The sequence below is a fragment of the Zalophus californianus genome, chromosome X, assembly GCF_009762305.2.
Source record: "Zalophus californianus isolate mZalCal1 chromosome X, mZalCal1.pri.v2, whole genome shotgun sequence".
NCBI classification, from domain to species: Eukaryota; Metazoa; Chordata; class Mammalia; order Carnivora; family Otariidae; genus Zalophus; species Zalophus californianus.
Genome location: NC_045612.1, coordinates 84,962,160 through 84,971,040, shown reverse-complemented (window position 1 = coordinate 84,971,040; position 8,881 = coordinate 84,962,160). Strand labels below are relative to the sequence as shown.

At 44.0% G+C, this 8,881-nt stretch overlaps 1 pseudogene; it reads left to right on the top strand.

Moving 5' to 3' along the window:
• Positions 1 to 2,772: 2,772 nt before the first annotated feature.
• LOC113930391 lies at positions 2,773 to 7,882 on the top strand (annotated as a pseudogene).
• Positions 7,883 to 8,881: the final 999 nt, after the last annotated feature.

The window sequence follows — 8,881 nt, the reverse complement described above, 5'->3', positions numbered from 1 at the left end:
AAGGAGAGAGGTTCCAGGGGAAGCCAACCGTATGGGGACCTTGACCTTGGCCTTCCTAACTCTGGAGCTGTGAGAAAATAAACTTTTGTTCTTAAAGCCACCCAGTGGGGGACATTTTGTTATGGCAGCTCTTGTAAATGAACGCACTGCCCAAACTATCCCTGCTGCCCATTCTGCACAGCCTGATCAAACGTGACATGTGGGGTCACATGAGCTCAGCCATGCACTGACACAAGAAGACTTCAAGGCCTAACACACGACTAGGGAGAGTGTCTCCGAGACTTAGCAATCTTACCATACTCAGAGGTCGCTGCCATCCTGGTCGTGTTGCCAGCACGCCCGACCATAATCACAAAGAATGCCTCTGATGTGCATTTGGTTCCACGTGCCTCTGTCATGACACCAGAAGCCTGCTGATGTCCTGCCAGGACATCAGAGGAAGTTCCCGGAAGGCCTTTCTTATGCCCCACACTCCATTTCATGCCAATACTAGGTTGCCATTGACAAAGGCAAATAGTTGTTCTTTTTTATGTCGACTTTGCTCCCCTACCGCGTTTTACCCCATGCCAGAAGGGCGTGACTCAGTTCTCCTCTGTCCTCAAGGATTGTGTTTCCTGAGATGAGAATCCTGCCAACTGAACGCTCTGTTCTCTAGTTAGGTAGATGCATGTGGCTCAACGCCATTTGTAGACTGACGAGTTCTTGGTGTGTGAGTCTCTTGTGAAGAGTACTGGGGAGAGGGAACTTCCCGTTACTAAAACAACTCAGGATCTAGTCTTTGGATGTTTTAAAAATATTCCATTACATTTCAATCAATGTTTTCATATGTCATGAGAAACTCGGTTGAGCCATCATAATCCGGCAGACTCACCTGTTGACATGTGACATTTCCTCTCTCCTCTGAAAACTTAACTGTGGACTTACTCAACTCTTCCTAGAAAATCAAGGCCCTGAAGGTAAGAAGCATACCTGCTCACAGTAGGTCCTGTAGGCGAGTAAGACCAAGGACACAGGAGGATGCCCCATCATTACTAATTCTATTATTATCCTGTTGATAGTTCCATGCTTGCCTATTAGTTATAAAATCTGTCTTGTAATAGACGAAGCAAACCCTTCAGATACCCAAATGAGAAAGGAGAAGTAGTGTGGTGTCTGGGTGCTGTCTCTGTCGATTATATTGGGTGTATTATCAGAGAAGAGTCGCCTAATGTGAGAGAAACGGTGAACAGGTTGTGTCCACAAACACTGACCCTGGAAAAAACTGGTTTTTGTTTGTTTGTCTGTTTGTTTTTCTTTCCTACAGGAGATGGCTGAGTTTCTTTGATGTGAGTTCGAGAAGAGAGTACAGTTTCTCTGCTCTGATCTTGAAGTAATTCACCTACTAAGAAAAGAAACTTCACCACCAGAGGTCTGAGGAACCGGTGTAGATAACTTCTTATCTCACTTAATTTAATCTTGAACAGAAAATAAGGAGTCTGTGATGAAAAAGCCTTTTGATTCTTTTCTGTCTCACAGAATGGAGAGCATCCCACTCACTCGTTTACTGAAACAACACATCTATTACGGGAGACTTGTCGGCGAAGGGGAACCTTCCTCGATCTTTGCCTAAACTCACCCCCAAAATATCTGAGGTGTGGCTGACAAGGCATTTAGTGAATTATGCACACGCTTACAGTGGGATCCCAAAGGTTGGTTCCAAATTTTTCTTGCCAACCGAAAAGAAAATGGAAACCTTATTTCTAACCTTTAAAGTGTCTTTAGGATACATGCTACAAGATGGTTAACCTTGCAAACATTATGCCAAGTGAAATATCCCAGACACAAAAGGACACGTCCCTTAGGATTTGACAGATATGCAATGTCTAAAGGAGGCAAAATCATAGAGGCTGAAAGTAGAGTAGAGGACACCAGGGACTAAGTGGGAAGAGCAGAGGGGGAGTCATTGTTCAATGTGTACAGAGTTTCTGTTCACAGTAGTAAAAGGTTTGGCAAGAGTGGTGACAGTTGCACAAGATTGTGAACCTAATTAATGCCACTGAATTGTACACTTAAAATGATTAAAGTGACCATTTCACACTCGATATATACGTTTTTACCACAATAAAAACATTTTAGGGCTTTTGATCAGGAGGCAGAAGTGTCTCTTGAGGGCCAGAGGCAGCCATCTCGAAGGGGTACTTAAGTCTGTCTCTGGATAATGATTTGCACAGCCCAGGCAGAGTGTCCAGTGTCCAGCAAGGGCTGCATGGGTATTAGCTGCTGCTTGAACCATCCTCTGTCCTGTTCCTTCTGTGCACAAGTTGTGTCTCTGAGATCCCACGGACAAACCTGTGCACCTGTCAGCCTTCTGCTTGCCCTTCCCCTGAACTTTTCTCTCTCTTCCCCCTCCATTCTGCTGGTTCTGATATGTTGTTGCACTCAAATGTAGAATTCTTAATGTCAGCGATTGTATTTTTCAGTTTTCCATTTTCCAGTGTATCTATTTGATTGATTTAGAAATTCTAGTGTTCCGACGAAATCTCAAGTTTGTCATCCATATTCTTGAACATATTCATCACAATTATTTCACAATCCATGTCGGATAAGTATGCTATTGGGGTATTCTGGGGGATTTTTTTTTCTTCCTTTTTCTCTTAATCTGGTTTTTAATATGTCTGCTGGTTTAATTAAGTGTCAGGCATTGTTTATGGAAGAGCTGAGTGGTTCTGGATGATGCTTCTCCCCTCCATAGAAGTTTCGCCTTCTCCCTGGCAGGCGTCCAGGGTAGGGGCCATGACATCAATCCAGCCAGGGGCTGAGCTGACTCACGGCTACTCGGGGCTTTATAAGGTTTGCACCACCTCAGGTTTTCCCCCCTCCCAGATGGCAGCACTTCAGGGGTCCCCACTGACAGTCTGGGGTGTTTCCTGGGGGACCTCTTTCTGGTGAGTTCTGCACTCTTCTTTTTACTTCCCTACACCCTGGGACTGCTGAGAAATCTGTTGAGACTTTTAACAGCTGCCTGCTCAGCTTCATCGTCTCATGTCCTGTGCAGCTTAGGTATGGAGAAATGCCTCCAGAGGGAAAACCACGCAAGGCAGGCCTCACGTCTGCTGCCTTTCTTCTTCCTAAGGCCCTGACTTCTCAAATATTGACTGCTTTGTAAATTGGACTCCAAGTTTGGTTTCCCTAGCCCCATGAGTTTTCTGAGGAGCTGCTGTCTTCTCTCACTTGGTGGGTGCTTTGTCTATAGAATGATGCCCTGTCCCTCAGGGTAGTGTGGCCTTCAGCAATTCCCTGAGGGGAGAAAAGAAGCACAGGATGGCTGCATTCCCCTGCGGAGCTTCCCTACTCTCCAGTAGGAAGTGGAAGCTCAAGTGTGACATAAAGGAGAGATGGACACACAATAGAAGCACCAAGAGGGACTACCTGCAGCATTTGTAAGAGCTGGTCCTGGCCCGCAGGGCAGGTCCATCCACTCTGCACCCCAAAATGAAGGAGACAGCAGGATCCACCTTCCCAAAGCAGCACCTATAGCGGATTCTCAGAGGCCTGACCCACCCCACGCACTTGTCAAGACTGCCACAGTTGTGCCTCACCACCAGCCCAGGTGACTCCAGTAGGCTTCATGTCTCCTAGGGGTCCCTTCAATGGCAGAAGGTGATCCAAGGCCAGCATTTCCCTCTACTCCAGCCAACAGAAAGGTTCCAACTGGATACGGTGGCTCATGGTATTCTGCCCAGCAAAACAACACCCAGGCCAGGCACCTGCAGTCCTTCCACTCACTGGCAGAAAGCAACCAGGCCTGGTATTTGCACCAGAAGGTGAACTACTTTTGGGGTGCCTCCACCCAGTGGCGGAGAAATACCCAGGCCTGCAGCTCCTAGCCCGCCCACCAGCAGCAGCAGGTGTCATGGTAGATGCCTCCCTCCCCTGGGTATACTGGCAGATGTAGAGTAGGAAGGCCAGTGGTACTGGGTGACTGAAAAACAGGCCAGGGGCAAATGCTCTACATCCTTTAGGTCCTGAATCCCACACCCCCACCTAATGACACCCCACGGCCCATGGAAGCGTTTTCTGCTACCACGGGCATCTCTGGCAATTGCCCATCAGAAAATCAGGTGGACTCAGGACAACGCGGTTCAGGAATGCTTTGCAAAAGCACGTGAAACTAAGTGACTATGGGACTACAACCCCCACAAAGTAGGCCAGAACAGGCAGGCCAAACCTTAAAACAGGGCAACTTCCTATGAAAGGATCAAGAGTCTTTTTGCAGAATATGCAAACTATGCAGGCCAGGATAAAACATCGTTCTTCATATGTAGAGCCAGGGAAGCCAAAACTTAAATGAGAAAAGGCAATCCCCGAGAGCAACAGAGATGAATCAGATTTTGGGACTAGTTTGCAAAGATTTTAAAGTAGCCAATACAAAATTTCTTGAAGGAGTAATTATGGATTACTGTGGAATTAAAAAAAGATAGCAAGCCTCTGCCAAGTTACAGAAATGCCATAAAACACACCAAATGGAAATTAAATATTTAAAAATATAATAAACAAAATTAAAAACTTGCTGGCTGGGATCCATTGTAGAATGTAGGTGACAGAAGATGAAATCCGTGAACTTGAGGACAGATCAACGGAATATGCTGTTGTTCAGGAATGAGTATGTTGTTAAGGAAAATGGTACAACAAGCAAACAAACGTGGACAGAGAGTTTGGGAGCTGTGGGACGAAAGCCAAAGGGCTAACGTTCGAATCATCTGATTTCCAGAAAGAACAAACAGTCGAAGCAATACAGATCCAATTCAGATATGACACAGCAGCTGGAGTGATCAGACAGGGAAGATAAGACAACTGTGATAAATATGCTAAGATTTCTAATGGGAAAAGTCGACAACGTAATGGAGGTAGATAGATGGAAACTGTGAAAGAGAATAAAAAGGGAATGCCAGAATTCATGCTACTGCAATAGCTGTGAAAAATGTCTTTGATGGGGTCCTCAGGAGTTGTGACCTGTCCTAGGAAAGAATCAGTGACCTTGAAGAACGGCCAAGAAGGACTTCCCAAAGTGAACCGCAAACAGAAAAAAGATGAAAAAATGCGGGGTAGAACATCCAAAAACTGTGAAACAATTTCAAAATACATGACATAGACGTAGTCGGAATGTCAGAAGTGGAAGTAAGAGAAAAAAGAGCAGAAAAACTATTTGAAAAATGATGACTGGAATTTCCAAATTACTGATAGGCACTGAATCAGATACCCAGAAAGCTCACAGGACAGCAAGCTACCTCATGGCCTATAAATGTGAATTAAAGAAAAGGTAAAGAAGAAATCTTGAAGAAAGCCAGACCAAGACACACACACACACACACACACACACACACACACACACACACACACACACACACACACACACCAAGAATACCGAGAACGAAACCTCCTTACCCGTAGAGGGACAAGAGGAAAATTACAGTGAAGTCGTGTGAGTGACCATGCAAGCAAGAAGAGAGTTAGGGGACATTTTTAATGTGCCAAAAGAAAAATAATTCACCAACCTAGGATCCTTATATATCTAAGAAAAACTATTTGGTATAAAAGACAGAGTAAACAGACTTTTTCTCTCGGACAAATAAAAATGAAGGGACTTGTCACCATTAGACCTACCTGCAAAAAATAGGAAAGAGTTTATTCAGGAAGAAGAGAAATGATAAAGGTCAGAAATTTGGATTTACATAGGAAAGGAAGTGCATCAGGGAAGAAACACATAAAGGTAAATAAAGTTAATTTTTCTTGTTCTTAATAGATCAAAAGGTAACTTGTTTATTTATGTTTTTAAAGATTTTATTTATTTATTTGAGAGAGAGAGACAGAGATAGCAAGAGAGAGCCCATGAGCGGGGAGGAGAGGGAGAAGCAGACTCCCCACTGAGCTGGGAACCTGATGTGGGGCTGGACCCCAGGACCCCGGGATCATGACCTGAGCCAAAGGCAGACGCTTAACCAACTAAACCACCCACGCGCCCCAAAAGTAACTTGTTTAAATAATAAAATTTATCTTATTCTTGATAAATGTCAAATAAATGTTTAAATAATGACAGTCATAACGTAGCTGGGGAGTATAGCATACGAGTAAGTGAAAAGAATGGCAGTCATGGAAAAATGGGCAGAAATATTGCAAGTTGCCCGCTCAACTTGTCAACCATGTCACTTGGAGGTGGACTTACATTAGTTTGAAATGTATATGTAACCTCTAAGGAAAGATCTAAAATGTTTTTAAGCACCCATAACTGAGACACTAAGAGGTGAACAAAAAAACTGCCTTCATTTAAAATGTTCAATTAAAACCCGAGAAGGCAGGAAAGTAAGCCTCTTGTAATGAATAGAGAACAGCTATAAACATGGTTGATATCAATGCAAGTAATTTCAATAACCACTTTAAATAGGAATGGTCTGTAAATAGCAATCAAGAGACAGAGTGAATTTTAAAACTTCAGCAGTATATATTGTCTGCAATGACCTATTTTCAATACAGTGATTCTGATAGGCTTAAGTAAAGGGATGGAGAAAGACATACCATGTTAACAGTAAGCTAAAGAACTCTGGAGTATTGATATTAATTTCAAGCTGTCAGAGGCATAAAACTCACAGAAATCGACAGAATTGTCACAGCCACGAGAAGCCTAAGAAGATACTAAGAGTACGAAATATGAGTTTGTATCCTGCGTGGGATCTCGGAACACAAAAACAACATTAGAGAAAGTCTGAATAAAGTATAGCCTTTAGTTAATGATGACATCTCGATATCAGTTCGTTAATGTTACAAATGTACCCCGTTAGCATAAAATGATAATAATAGGGGAATCACCTGTGGGGTGTATGGGAACCATCTTTACTCTCCTCATAGTAATTCTGTAAGCCTGAAACTGTTTCAAAATGTAAGGTTTAGGGCGCCTGGGTGGCTCGGTTGGTTAAGCGACTGCCTTCGGCTCAGGTCATGATCCTGGAGTCCCGGGATCGAGTCCCGCCTCGGGCTCCCTGCTCGGCGGGGAGTCTGCTTCTCGCTCTGACCCTCCCCCCTCTCATGTGCTCTCTCTCTCTCATTCTCTCTCTCAAATAAATAAATAAAATCTTTAAAAGGGATGTCATGTTTACTTTCAAGAAGCACATTGCTACTATGTTGCAAGAGTTGCAGTTATCTTGATGCCCCTCTGGACAGATACTTTTAATGACGTAGAATGTCAGTTTCCTAAAAAAAAGTATACTCAACCCCACTCCCGCAACAAGGCTGTGGGCCAGCAGCGTCCGAACAGCTGAAGTGTAGATGATGAATTTAAAGAGCTCTACGGCCATCACAACCCCCACGCCCGCGTGGAACCTTTTGGGGATGTGACAGAGAGGAAGCAGCTCCATGCAAAGCTCCAGTGGAAGGACTTCAGGTGTTCTTGGAGAACATGTACTCAGAATTGCACGGGCCTGACGACAAGCCCGCCTTCTTTGGGATGTTCTGGAACAAAAGACCGAAAGGTTATTGCTTTGACTCTTACCCTCCCAGTGAAAACCAAATCGTGGGACACCGGGTCCTTCTGTACCTCTGTCATGGAATGGGTCAGAAGCAGTTTTTCGAGCACACGTCCCAGAATGAAGCATGCTGTCACATCCACCAGCCACAGCCTGCATAGCTGTGGACGCAGGAACGGATATTCTCATCCTGCATCTCTGCCAGGAAACTGCCACAGAGAATCAGAAGTTCATGTTGCCAGAGGATGGCTCTTTTTTTCACGTACAGTCGAATAAATGCGTTCAGGATGAGAGGAAGGCGTTCGCTCAGGGACAGTTTCCTATCACCCTTACGGGACTGCGTGGATTGGGAACATCAGAAATGGCTCTTCAAGGAACACATGTAATAAAGTGTCACTGTACCAAGGCGCTCATCGAAGGAGTGGAAAGGCCCCTGGACTCTGTACCCAACAGAGACTTAGCTCAGTACGGTGACAGACCCACCCAAAACCTGGCTGCTCCACTTTTATAAGGAAGTCTTTTTTGCAATCTGTGAAGGTGATGTTGGATTTAATAAGCTTTGTACTGATTTTGAAAACTTCAAAATTGCTCCCAAGTACCCTAATTTCAAAGGGAAGTCATAAAATGTTAACTCTTGGTATTCAGAGAATTAAAACATTGAAGTATTTTTATTTTTTTAGAATTTCACTTATTTACTTGAGAGAGAGAACAAGGCAGAGAAAGAGTAGGAGCAGGGGCATAAGGAGAGAGAGAAGCAGACTTCCCACTGAGCAGGGATCCTGAGGCAGGCCTCAATCCCAGGACCCCATATCATGACCTGAACCAAGGGCAGATTCTTAACTGATTGAGCCACCCAGGCACTCCAGTCTTTTTCTATCAAGACAAAAAAAGTCACTCTGATCCAGTATGTCATTCAAAGCCATTGTTTTCTTGCTGATGGTGTGTTTCAATGATCTGTCCATGGATATAAGTGGTGTTTTAAAATCCTCTACTATTATTGAATCTTATCAATTATTTCTTTTTTGTTTGTCATTAATTGTTTTATATATTTGGGTGCTCCCATTTTGGGTGCATAAATATTTACAGTTGTTAGGTCTTCTTGTTGTTTTGTTTTCTTTATTTTGAAAAAGTAACCTTCTTCGGGCGCCTGGGTGGCTCAGATGGTTAAGCGTCTGCCTTCGGCTCAGGTCATGATCCCAGGGTCCTGGGATCGAGTCCCGCATCGGGCTCCCTGCTCCTTGGGAGCCTGCTTCTCCCTCTGCTTCTCTCTCTCTCATGAATAAATAAATAAATCTTTAAAAAAAAAAAAAGTAACCTTCTTCATCTCTTGTTACCATCTTTGGTTTAAAATCTAGTTTGTCTGATGTAAGTATGGTTACTCCGGC